The 13,925-nt window shown below is 34.6% G+C and overlaps 1 long non-coding RNA gene across 1 annotated transcript in view; it reads left to right on the top strand.

The window, feature by feature from the left end:
• LOC145683418 (uncharacterized) overlaps positions 1–12,654 on the top strand; it is a 335,902-nt gene extending 323,248 nt beyond the window's left edge. Inside the window, exon 4 of the long non-coding RNA XR_014131085.1 lies at positions 12,634–12,654. This is a non-coding gene — a long non-coding RNA (uncharacterized LOC145683418). The remainder of the gene's footprint in view (positions 1–12,633) is intronic.
• Positions 12,655–13,925: the final 1,271 nt, after the last annotated feature.

The raw sequence follows: 13,925 nt of genomic DNA on the forward strand, positions 1-13,925 counted from the left end.
ATTTAGCTCCCTAGTACTCCCATTTCTTTGTGCTCTTGCACTTTTAGATATCCTATAAATAGATTCCTCTCACACGTGTGTTTTCACAACAAATAATATTGCTCTACCATCAGCTTCTCATTTCAACACCGTGACTCAATTTCACATTCTTAGTGTATTCATAACTTCCACGGACGTCTTCTGGTCCCGCGCTTCACGGTAGCTAGGAAATTTTCGTGTCCTGTCACGGCCGCCAATTTTGAAACACTCGTCTCCTCCAATCTCGCTTCGGTTTGCTTGCTAGCCTGGTGACACTCTGGTTCTGACAAACTCAGCCGAACTTCATCCGAAGATAATGTAAAATCCAGTTGACCGCCTACTTAGCATACTCACAAGCAAATCCGTGAGAATGGAGGTGGTTTCAAAAAGGGAAGTTAGATATAGGGAGGAAGAAAATAGGAGATAGCAAAGGTTACACTAGAAAAAAAAACTACTAGAAAAAGATAAAGAGGGCGAAAGGAAGAGAGATGGTGTAATGTAAGAAGAACGGGGAAAGATGAAAGAAGAAGTTTACTCTAAGGCATGAAAGAAAGGATAGTCGGAGAGGAAGGCAAAGATCCCCGAGATTATGTCGATCTATAAGTTTGGATTTTCATTAACTTAATTACTGAATAAGTCATTTCGGATATCTTATAGAGGCTTTTTCACTCTAACTTGAGAAAACATTATTTACTGTGTCGATATTCAGTATTACTTAATTTATTTTATCTATTGTATCTACATCACATTTACATCAGATTATTTATAAACACACATGTTCGAGGTTACTTTCATAAACAAAACACTTATCATTTACGTAAATATATACGATTGAGAAAAGAAATATCATTTCTTCTAATATATCTAAAATAATGTTATATTATTACCTTATGTTTATATCAATAAATGAAGTTTATTCTCTGAGCTTTATTCTCTTTATTTTTAACCTTATATTAGAAAACTATACATATACGTAGAAATATTCTAATTATAATTAAAAAAAATTAAGAAGATACGAATTAAATACATGACTAAAAACTTTCCTTTTATTTCTATTATAAGCTCACTGCGCTACTGTATTCCAATACAAAAATGTTTATATAAAAATACTTGAAGTCGATAGGTATTTGCGATATCACAACACAATAATAGAATATGTGTATATTATAATGGCAGCAATCATTGAAATTATCGCAGTTCGTACTTAATATACTTATCAACTTTAGCTTTGTTTACGAAAGTAGTTGTTCAACCTTTATTTATCATTCAGTTATATATTATTTCATAAGGACAAGTTATAATATAAAAGGAAAAAAATATTCTCTATATACAGTCCTGAGTGGTAGGAATATTGAACACGTTGAATTGTATATGTAACTTCTTAAAATCATTACAATTGCGATAAACAACAGTAAAAGTGGTATTATTTATGTTACACGTTAGATATTAGATATTCGAGTAGTTATGGGGCGTAAAGCACTTGGCGCACCGTGTTTAGAATGCTTAATGATTCATGGTTATAATTCATACTAATATATAAATAGACAGTATAGAACAGTCTTTAAATGAACAATTATTCCGATCCGAGTTTAATATTTAAAAAGGTAAAAATAAAAATTAGAAAAAAATTAAAATGCTTTTAATGTACATAAGACGAATATTATTCTTTGAATTTAGCTCGTGTAATATCACAGTCATTTAGTATCTCACGAAAAATATTTCCAGTTCGTTAGTCAATATTTTACCCAATATGTAACGACCTATGTGCAGTAATTCTGGTAAGTTATTATTTATACTTGAATAAAATAATCCACATTGAATCTTTCGTTTGTGAATTACTTCGAAGCGAAGTAATATTTCTTCGAAATTAATTGTTTGCACAGTTTAAATCTCCTTATCATAAATTGGTTAAATGATTGTAGTCAGATTGAGTTACTATCATTTGAATCGGTGAACAAACACCGTTAGCTGAATAGTTCGAGTTCCTAAATGTATTGACATTTTGATGAATATGGTTGTTCGATGAATATAATGAATTATTTCTAGATAATATTATGAGCTGCTGTTACACGTTAGTCGATATAAAGATCTACGAGGCAGAGGGATAATACGCACTTGCACTAAATTCATATGGTAGGTCTGATTTAATAAATTTACTGGTAAATTTACTATTTTGTACTGGATTGACTTGCACTCAATGGTAACAGAACTGACGGTTTACAGATCTTTACTCCTGATATTTAATTAACGTGGATTCCCTGACGACTCGTATTACATTTCACCAATGATATTTTTAAGTTATTATCATAATACAATTTATAGCAACAAACAAGATTTCTTAAATAGATTTCATCATTATTATTTTGTATTTATAGATGGAAATCATGACGACGCATCAAAATTCCATGCACGGTAGTCAATGATAACTTTCATTTATTTCGTTTAAATACTCGAGCGCATTCGGATACAAGTGAATGTCAGTATTTTAGACACAATGCTAAATGAAGCTATAACTTTAATCAGAGACAACGAACTCTCGCCTGTTTACTTTTATGACTACATTCTTTTGCATCAAACATGTCTCACTGTAGAAAATAGTATAATAACCAAATATATATTTTTTAACAAATCAGGCATAACTATTTGCTTTTTAACTAAGGGTCCAAATCTTTCATTACAGGAGATGCTAATTGTTCATAAAGATTAAATAAAACATCACTTGCTCACATCATTCAATTCTGAGAAATACGTGACGTAGCAGCAAGTGATCTAATCCACATTAGGTTACGTCTATATATATATGTAATAGAGTTAGTATTCAGGAGCTTGTATATGATCTATCATACTGGAAAACACTTTAAAAGAAAAATGCCGACAAAGAAGAATAAGTAAAAGAAATATGCTTCATAAACATAAATCCTGGTGCTAAACCTTAAAAGTGGAGAAAATTGACGAAAGTTTCATTATGATACTTTTATATCAAACAATATATATATATATATCAAAAGAGTAAAATAACACTGATATTCTGCTATGGATAATTTACACTTACTCTTCAATGTAATAAGTTACACTAACTCTTCAGTAAAAGTAGTCCGGCTTCAAGATACATTGATTATTAAATAACTAGTTTTCACAAAGTATTTATAAAATTTTTAAAGAAAAATATTATCCGCCTTATCTGATCATTCACTTTAATAAGTGAACTGAGAATTATTATTATTATCGGTTGGATTCATAAGTTGGTGGCAATTTATGGTCAATAATACCGAGCATTCACCATCATTACTTCGCTTTTATAGTTTCGTCTCTTAATATTAATAGAAAGGACTCAAATGTTATTGACTTTGGTGAAGAGCATCTTTTTCGATTTATTATTTGTTTTTGTCAATTTACTCTAATTTTCCCAAGTGTGCAGTAAAGGTATTCAAGGTCAATTATCAGATATTTACACAAAATACGAGTTGAGTTGAGTTGATTTTGAGTTTAACGCCCCTTTTCATCATCGAGGCTATATGAGACGTGGACCTACTGATTAACGTGGAATCCGAACCACATGAGCTGCCGCCGGGAATCGAACCTGTGTCTCCCGCGCCAAAGGCACGTACGCTTACCGCTTAGCCACGGAAAAGCTCTATACAAAACACGAAGATACACTATGAATTCAACTTTAAATTTTAAAAAATATATATGCATAAATATGCGAACTGAAATCTTAAGTTATGATAACTTATTAATGGCAACAATGTAATTCAAACAGGGATGTCATTTCTAAATACTCATATAGACTCACAAAAATACCAATCTGAAGTAGGCAAGAGAATGAGCTGCACTGCACTTGCCGAAGATGATCTTGATTTTAAGATTGCCCACTTCAATGGGCGCAGAAATCAAAAATAGCCACTAAATAGCGAAATATTTAAGACTATTATTCACACTCACGCAGTATAAATGAAATATTATGAATATGTAACATTAATCCTTCAATTGTTACTCAATCGTCTCTAACATGAAAGCGGAAAGAAAAAATGTTGGGTTGAACTAAAACTGTAAATATTGATGTAGTTTTTATAAACGACTCATGTGAAATAAGATACTTCATATGTATTTACTGTATAAACTATCTGTTATGAACTAGACCTCATCTATTAAGTTACGGACGTTCTTTTTTAGATAAAATGAACGGTGAATTTTGAAATCCAGAGGAAGTAATGTAACGTGGTCTATCAATTTGAAGAATTTGGTTGTAATCACTCGCTTAGACATACACAGTAGATATTAGATTATTTTCACTTGTTTTTTTGGTAGACTACACCTTGATAAGAAATATTCTTAGCTTATCTCGATTATTTAGATGAAAATCAACCTGTCAGGTTACACACTATTACGACGAATACTCTCATGATGATATTGAGTGGAGCATATCAGGAAAAAACCAAAGCACTATATCCAAATAAACCATAGAATTCTGTATTCCATGAATTTCAGAAGCGAATAGCCCGAAACTCAAAATATTTTAAACGAAGTATTTCACAATTACCATGAATTGTAAGAAAGAGGTACATACAGCTGCACTCTAATCCACTCAGGGACTAAACAACATATATAAGATTCGTACTATTTGTAATATGTCGACGTGAACTTACAATGCAACTACACAGACAATGTAACAGTCACAACGTAAACAAAGGGAGCAACTGGTGCCTACACGTTAAAAGCTTATTTCACTCAATTACTAAACCACAATATTATTTATTAGACAACACTCACTACTATCATTTCGAGCTATGCATAATTATACTAGCAATTTAACTATCCATCATTCTATAAAAACCTTTTTTAAATAGAGGATAGCTACACTTAAATATGCTTAAACAGCTTAAATTTAAATAACTGCATATACATTACAATATTGGCACACCCACGTACAAAATTTTACTTCTTCTGCATAGCAATTGGCTAATTTTTATTGAGGATGCTAAAATTTGATGTAGTATCATTAATAACAGCTAACAGGAATGCTGGTTCTGATAAATAACTGAAGGCCACTTCCACTATATATACGCATCGGCCATGACACAGTAAACTCGAAGCCACAAGGGTTGTACTTCATATTCCAATTGTTAGCTGTCTATATTATGATTTTATATTTCAATTTATAAGGTGTTATTGACAGATGCTACCACGTCATTACTTTATTACTCTAATAGGATAACACAACTATATGTCCTCTAACTTTACTATTAACTATTTTAAGGAAATCAAAATTTCTAGAGCAACCCTCTCTTGAGAGGAGAGAAAACAAGTCGGAGATCTTCTGAAGAAAGTATCATAGCTACACATTAATTATCGGTCAATAGTATAACATACTTGATTTCAGATATGGAATATATATTTCATAAATAAACATGAGAATTTAAGTTCCAAAGTTGGGCGTCCGTTTCCAGCAAAATTTTTAAATCTTACACGAAAGATATGGATAATTTGATTGTTTGTGTGCTTGATAATATATGAGAGACTCGAAAAATCTGTTTATTTGTTACGTGTAAGCGGCTATAAACATGGGACTATATGGCGAGCGGAGGGAACTGCTTGGTGCAAGGTAACCTAAAAGTTATATTGTGGGAAAGAAACAAGCATTTATGTTATCAACATGGCGAATGTATAAGGGCAATGAACTAACAATTTTAACATTTGTGAAGCAATACGTTGATAACGAGCAAAATCTTTTAAAAGTTTGTGAAGAGCAAGCATAACGAACCAATTAAAGATTGCAGAAAGTGTGCAAAGGAGATAACAGCGAAAAAAACGTGGCGAAAGCGGACGCCCAACTTCGGAATAAATGCCGAATTTACTAAATAAACACGATTACACAAGAAGAAATGACACTTATATACTAATTTAACACATGCATATAAATATTGAAGACACTCAAATGGTATTGGTTGCTATTTAATTCAGCTTAAAGAACAAAACTTAATTGTTATCATTTCGGAATTCTACCTACAAGAGCGCATGTTGACATTTTGTGGGAACACTAGAGGTGATTCAAGACGTTAAAGGATTTTGATTTATTTTGTCGCCCTATCAAGGAGCAACCACTGATAGCAACTTCCTGCATAGCTAGCAGTTCGGCAAACGAACTTACTCGCACATTATAAAGTAATACGTAAAAGTTTCAAACTCCTAACTTACACTAATTAATTTGCTATCTGGCATTTACGATATATTGTGCATTGTTATGTCAACTAAAGGAACATTAAGATCTATAAGTTTCTCGTAGTTGGTCTACCGCTGTACATACAGGTTACGTTTTGTATTTAAATGTCCTATTTGTCAGTCATGGACTGTAGTTGCACAAGAAAGCACTTGACCAGATGAAAACATATAGATTTATTCCCAATAATCATGTAGATCAGCATTGGTAACTTCTTTTTGACCATAGTTCTATATACATTTTTATATACGTTTCACATACATGGAGCATCTAATTTTACTTATAGTTGTTTACAATTTAACAGTTACAGGAAAGCACCTTCACTCATTAAACAAGATTGTTCAGTACAGTACGATAGTTCATGATTTCTTCTTCCTTTTTTAACCATTCGTTACTCTAACCAGTCAAGCGATCTCCATATCAATAGTAGCGCGTGTAGCAATTTCCGCTCTTCCAACCTTTCTTTTTTAAAGAAAGATTGTATAGCTTTTATCCCGCTAACTATTGCTCTCTGGCAGCGATTGAGCAATCCAATGAGTGAAACTAAGGAAACCGTTAGGCCTTCATAAGTTAAAAATAACGCAAAAATTGAAATATAGAATTTCGATTGAAGTTTTATGATTGCACTGAAAATGGGGTATAAATATTACGCAAATATGTGTTGATACGTCACAATCTCAGCGACTACGAAAACTACGCATTTGACACTAGTATCATAATTTTAAATTATTATTGTAATAGTCTCGATGGTTCCTCTATTATGGGCAAATTTCATACCTCATAAGGTCTAAATTTCAAAGTACACGAGATTTTAAGTTTCGGCATTGAACTCAGTAACCTCCAAAACTATTGATTTGATTCTATCGAGACATCTGTGATAATTTTTACGTCTCGGTATATCTCCCCTCCAGTGACTCCCTACCCGTAGCCCAATGGAGTGAATTTCCAAGTTAAGGCTATCGCAGTTTTACCATTGATCTCAACGATCGCAGAGACTGAGTTTGACACTAATATAGGTAATTTTGGATTATTTTTACATGCTCGGTATCCCCCTCGGTAACATCGTCCCACAGCGGAATTGGGTGAATCTATAGGTTATTACTATCGGAGTATCAGCATTGGTTACAGCGATTGCAAAAACTATTGATTTGTCAGTAATATCGTTTATTTTTAAAATTACTTAACATGTCTCGATGATCGCTCTACAATTGAACATTTTCGTAACTGGCGAGTGCTAAATTTCAAAGTGGACGAGATCTTTCGTTTCACCATTGAGCTCAGCAAACTGGATTTGGCATTAATATAGGTAATTTTTGAATATTTTGGTTACTACGAAAGTTTTGAGATGTGAAATAACTTACGTACTTAAAATCAATTTAACACTTACATTTTCTCAAAGCTTTCACCATTGCACTGTATACACTTTTGCATTCTCGGAAACCACTTTTGGAAGCAATGTTGCCAGTCTTTTTCTTCAAGTATTGAAAGTTCATTCTTGTTAGCCACTACAGCTTCTTCGGGACTGCAAAATCTCTTCCCACGCATGCGACCTTTGATCCTGGGGAACAGAAAAAAATCACACGGGGACAGGTCAGGGCTATACAGCGGACGAGTCATAAGTTTGACCTCCGTAGATTCCAAAAACTGAATTGTGATGTTGACTGGGTGTGCAGACGCGTTGTCATGATGAAGCAGGATCCCACGCAATGCAGTTCTTGGACGCCGTTCCCGAAGCTTTTGGAACACTTTTGTTAGGCAAACAGTAGTGTACCACTGAGCAGTAACAGCCCTTTGTTCTTCAAGTGGAACAGTTGGAGCATGGCCAGATTTGGAGAAGAAGGTTGCGACCATCTTCTTCCCCACACCTCGCGGTCGCTTCACTTTCGTAGGTGGATTTTCGTCTGGAAAGATCCAAACTGTAGACTGGCGTTTATTTTTAGGGTCAAATGGATAGATCAAAGTCTCATCACCAGTAACAATGTCAGAGACGCGTCGAGAATTGCCTCCATCAAATCTTGCAAGCATTTCTTCACACCATTCCACACGCATGCACTTCTGGTGTTCAGTCAAAGTTTGGTGACACTCAACGAGATAAAACCTTCCTGAGCTGAAGATGATATTGAAGAATTTTTGTTACTGCTTTCGATCCAATGTTCACTGTAGATTCAATGTCCTTGAAAGTTGTTCGAGGATTTTCTCAAATTATTTGTTCCACAGCTGCAATGTTTTCATCTGACACAGCTGTTGCCGGACGTCCAGCTCTCCCTTCATCTTTAAGCGATGTCCGGCCTCTTCTGAATTCACCAAATCACCGAAAAATTGTAGCACGGGAAGGAATAAGGTCCCCAAATGCCTGCAAACGGTGAAGGAATTGTGTCTTGTTCAAACCACTTTTGGAATCGTAAAGGACCATTGCCCGAAAATGTTCCCTTTCGAGCTCCATTCTAGACAGCCAAATACTGCTAAGATCAACAAACAAGTGAAGGCGGTACGGCCACGCCGATAAGGAGACGAGTTAAAACTTGCTTCGCTTCTTCGCTCTGGATACCACTACCTAACGCAATTGTTGGAATTCAAATACTGTGCCACAACAATACGTATCTCAAAACTTTCGTAGTGAATCTTGTACATGTGCCGGTATCCCCAGATATGAGCCCTGTCTGCTGTTCAATGGGGTGAAATTGCAAGTTAATGCGATCGCAGTTTTACCATTGTTGGGAGCGACCGCGGAAACTATGAATTTGGCACTAATGTCGGTCATTTTGGATTACTTTTACATGTTTTGGTTTCCCCCCGGTATCCTCGTAACGCAGCCAAAATGGGTGAATTAAAAGTTACTGGTGGTGATATCACCATTTATCTCAGCGACCATGAAAACTATGGATTTGACACTAATATCGATCATTTGTGATTATTTTTTCATGTCTCGGTATGCCACCTACTAGTGACCCCTAGCCTGTAACCGCCCAGGTTGAAATTTCTGCTTGGAAATTTTTGCTGGGATAGCATGAACTGCAGATTTTCCCACAAATCTAGCATCAATTTGTTCCTGAACTTGCAAAAAGGTCCAGCATTTTTTTCGTATTTGTGACAACTTGCACCATGTGATGCTGGATAATCAATGATTATTATATGGATTTTATGCTCGTTCAAGCTAGAAAGCATAGTATGGTGGATTTATGAGCTGGTTCTACCAAGAAATTCTAGCATGACATTTTGGATTAGTATCCTGATTCCAGCAAGAATTTCTAAATAATTTAAGTGGATTTTATTTTGGTTCTTCCAAGATATTCTAGCATGTTTGTTGGATGTTATGAAGGTTCTATAAAGAAATTCTAGAATGGTTTTTGGATTTATATGCTGTTTCTGGGAATTAATTCCACCATCTTCTAGTGGATTCAAATCCTACTTATGAAAGTGCTGTATACCTTACCCACGGTATTCTTTTCATAATGATTACATTATAGGATAATAATCTTTTCAAACCAGAATCCCCTCTACACTTGAACTCATGAGTTACAGTCGATATAAACTTCAAGCATTGTATCAAAGACTATCGAGAGTGTAAACAATATTTAGAACTTCTTATTTCAAGTATGTTAAAGCCAATTGTACTCACATCTCAATAGTAAACACACTTTAAAACAATCATAGGTATTTTTACACAGAAAAGTCGCAATCTGTATGCCAAGCCTCTACGTAAAATATTTTCATCTCTTAAATTCGGAAAACAAAGTACAGTTTCCATTGTAAAAAAAATACACTTGAAGATGCATTTCCACACTATATCATGTAAAAATATATTGTGGAATAGAAAACATTTTACTATCAAACATGTATATAGTTTTGAAATTCAAGAGTATAAATGATTTACTAGAGAATAATTGGATTTACTAGAGGATAAATGGATTTATTAAATTTACCATTTTGATTCTGTCCGAGAATGTTGGAGAAATTTTCTAGAAGAAACCTCGTTGAAATTACATCCAAGAAATGGGGAAATAATCTCTTGACGTTCTACTGGTAAGGTACATTAGAGCTGGATTGAATACGTACACGAAGGAAAGATAATGTGAGACTTTTGCGTACACGTAACCGCACGTACGTATAGCTCTTAGTGCGTTCACTAAGAGCATGATACTTTAGTCGCACACTACAGGACTATCGTCCCCTGTGTGTCAATTGCGAGAGGCTCGCAGAAGGCAGTCTTGATGTTTATTTGGGGAATGGAATCAATTGTGAGTGAGATACATAGTCTGATGACTTGGTGTTACGTTTGAAATTGCTGGGTAATAGGATAGAAAAAGTTGCTTTCAACAGTAGATAATTGCGTCCAGATATTCAAGGTTGCGTAAAAATGTGGACGTTGGTGTTTAAGGAAAATTGATTGTATTAATCTGTACGTGCCTGGGGAAAGACAAATTACTCTGTCTACGAGCTGGCAGATACCCACCTCATTTATGGAGAGGCAAGGGGGAAATTGCCCAGAAGCTAGGAGTTTATATCGTAACTGTCGGCCTCAAAGGAGATTAACTTTCCTTGTATTTTTCCCACGCCCCCATATTCGCCTTCGAGAGGTAAGGTTTCTTCAATAGGGTGTCTTCATGTCGACAGTTGAATTTAAACACAGCATACTGGGAATGATCAGAGACCGTTATGAAACTAACTGTAGCCATGTTTAGGGCGTAAAGATACAAATGAAACTCTAGTGAACCATGATCAGCAAAGATTTAGTGCGAGCGTGCGGCGAGGTATAATGGAAAATTTTGTGATAAGTCCTTATTTACTACCAGCCCGCCTATGTGGGGTACGTATCTTTAATGTTTACGTAATGTTCTCCAAAATTGATTGAACATGTACTTTTGAACATAAAACAACAAATGTGATCCCAGCATGACGGGTGATTTTACCGGAATATGCAGACTACCTAAACGAAACATTCCCAGATCGTTGGATTGGGAGAGAAGGACCTGTGTTATGACCAGATCGTTATCCTCGCGCACCTTGATTTCTTTTTTTTTTTTTTTTTTTTGGAGCTATGAAACGCTTTTATATGTAACACCAGCCACGAATGCTGAAGAACTTGTTGCTCGAGTAATATAGCCGCGTCAGTCACCTTCGAAGTTTGAGGTGCGCTTGATCACACGCGGAGAAAATTGCTTCGTCGATGTCATCTTTGCAATGTGGTCAACGGTGCGAACAGTCATTCTTCATAGCTTTATCGTGTATACATACTGCATTTCACAATAGGGTGGGTCGAAAAATTGTAGCAATCGCTTCGCTATCTTATTGTAGCAATTGCTTCGAAAAGATGTTTCGAACCATCTGAAAAAGAATGGCTTGTTTGGATTTTAAACCACAAAGGCACGTACGAACACAATATAAAAAGCTCCAATTCTTTAAGCTCTGCTGAGGGATTTTCTGTACTAATGTACAACCTAATAATTCTGTTTGCGGGTGTCAGCCATCTTGAGTGCGACATAGGGACAGGGTCTCGATAGGACAAATTCTTTTGGACATTCCCCTGCATTTACTGAAAATTTGACGGTGTACTTCAGGGATAATGCAGTCAACTCAACAGTACAGGTAATATTTAACAGACAATAAGGAATTGATCGATCGGCCCACTAAAGGTTTTAGGACCTTTTGTTTTCTATCAACGTGTTGAAATAAGTGGCGGAAAGTCAACTCATTAAAATGGAGAAGACATACAGCCCACTGCAACGGTCTACCTATATGAAGTTCAATTTGGCGAATTACACCATTCTTCCATCCTCTATTAGTAACAGTACCATCACAACCAAAAACATCTAATTCGTCCAATGAAATGTCAACTTCAGTCAAGTAGGAAATTATGCTGGAAGCGATATCAGTAGAAGATTTAGATTTGACAATTCAGGGTGCTCCTTAATGAAAACAACTTGAAAATAAAGTAATTGGCTTTTACGTTCCAAGGAATGGTAAAGTTATTTTGAAATAAATAACATTTGAATAAATGATGTCCATTCTGAAAAACTGCTAATAAGGAATATTATCAAATTGGTCTTTTTTCGATATAAATTCAATCAGAGTAAAGTTTTAAATTGATATTAACAAGTTTTAAAATTAAGACAAGTGCTAATATTCAGTTTTGATCTTTAGCATTTACAAAAACGTTGACGCAATTATAAGAAAATTATTTTTGGAAGGACACTGGCGACAAAGTGTCTCACAATACTTGTAGCGAGAAAAATCAAATTTAAGGCATTAAAAATTATTTTCTAATAACTAAAATAACTAACTCTGGTATTTACTCCATAGGAAATAAGTTGATAGTTCATGTTTCAATAAAGTTTAAAGCAATTTATTTGTGATCTGAAGTATCTTAGAGCATCTCAACTCTTATAAATTAATTCCAGGTGAATCAGGAGAGGACCCAGGTAAGAAACGTTTAATTTTACTTAATTTTCTTTTATGAATTGACTTTACAATGTAAGAATGTGTAGCTAGAAAACTCCAAGATTGCTTTCGATAAGTACTCCCTGATATTTAACAGGTAATTGTAAAAGACAGGGTAAATAAACATTATTTATGAATATACAACTCAAATTAAGAATTTTACAATAATTTAATATTTAAGTTATGTTCAACTTCAAGAAAACTGGGTTCACCGTCCAATTGAACGGTATACTTGGCGACTGTGTATTCGAACCAGGAACCACCAATGCTTTGAGCAGTACATAGAATTCTACATAGAGTGTTCAAGTACTGCGGATTTAGTACGATCTATCTAAGTATCGATTTAGTACGATATATATAGTGAAAATACTCTCAGAACAAAATAAAACACCGTTCAAAATAAAATATATCCAAGAAAAATCAGACATATATACTTAATAAAAGATTCGACAAACTATGGAAATGAATTCCAAATATATGAAGAAGCAGAAAACGGGGAGCAACGGATCTATCAGATATAATCCATTATTTCAAAAACATTTTCCAAATTCATGGATGGAAGTTACAATGAATAAAATGCAAAGTAAAACGACATAGATTATGTCAAAATATGAAACTTTCAAAATCAACCACCCTTCTGAAAGAAAAAGAAATATCGGTGGTAAACAAATAGTAATAATAATAATATCAAAGTAACAAGATAAGTTAGTTTAATTGAGTTGATTTTCAGTCTAACGTCCAATATAACAGCGAGGCTATATGAGACGTGGACCATCTGATTAACGTGAAATCCGAACCACATGAGCTCCCGCTGAGAATCGAACTCTGGTCTCGTACGCTAAAGGCGCGTACGCTTACAGCTTAGCTACGAAATAGCTGTATAGATAGCTTAGTCTAAACGGGACGTTTTGGGAGCGTAAGGAAATGTATAAAGGAATCGTGAGTAGTATAAAAACTGAGAAATGTCCTGAAATAGGTAAACTGAAAAGAAAACCATATGGGTTTAATAACTGAAAAGGGATTGGATTAAAAATAAGTGTACTGTCTCCAATATGTGCAATATAACTGTAGGGTTAAAATAGAAAAAGTAAATTAACAGAACCAGCGTTTCCCTAGTACATTATGGTGTTTGTCTTTTTACATTATTGTAGCTCTTTTAACGTGTTATAAGAAAGAGTAATGTAAGAATTTTGGAACTGAAACATCTATCATCTATCCCAGTGTTGTTTTGTACACAAACCCCCTGGAGAGA

Source organism: Thermobia domestica, chromosome 4 (assembly GCF_964235325.1).
Source record: "Thermobia domestica chromosome 4, izTheDome1.hap1.1, whole genome shotgun sequence".
NCBI lineage: Eukaryota > Metazoa > Arthropoda > Insecta > Zygentoma > Lepismatidae > Thermobia > Thermobia domestica.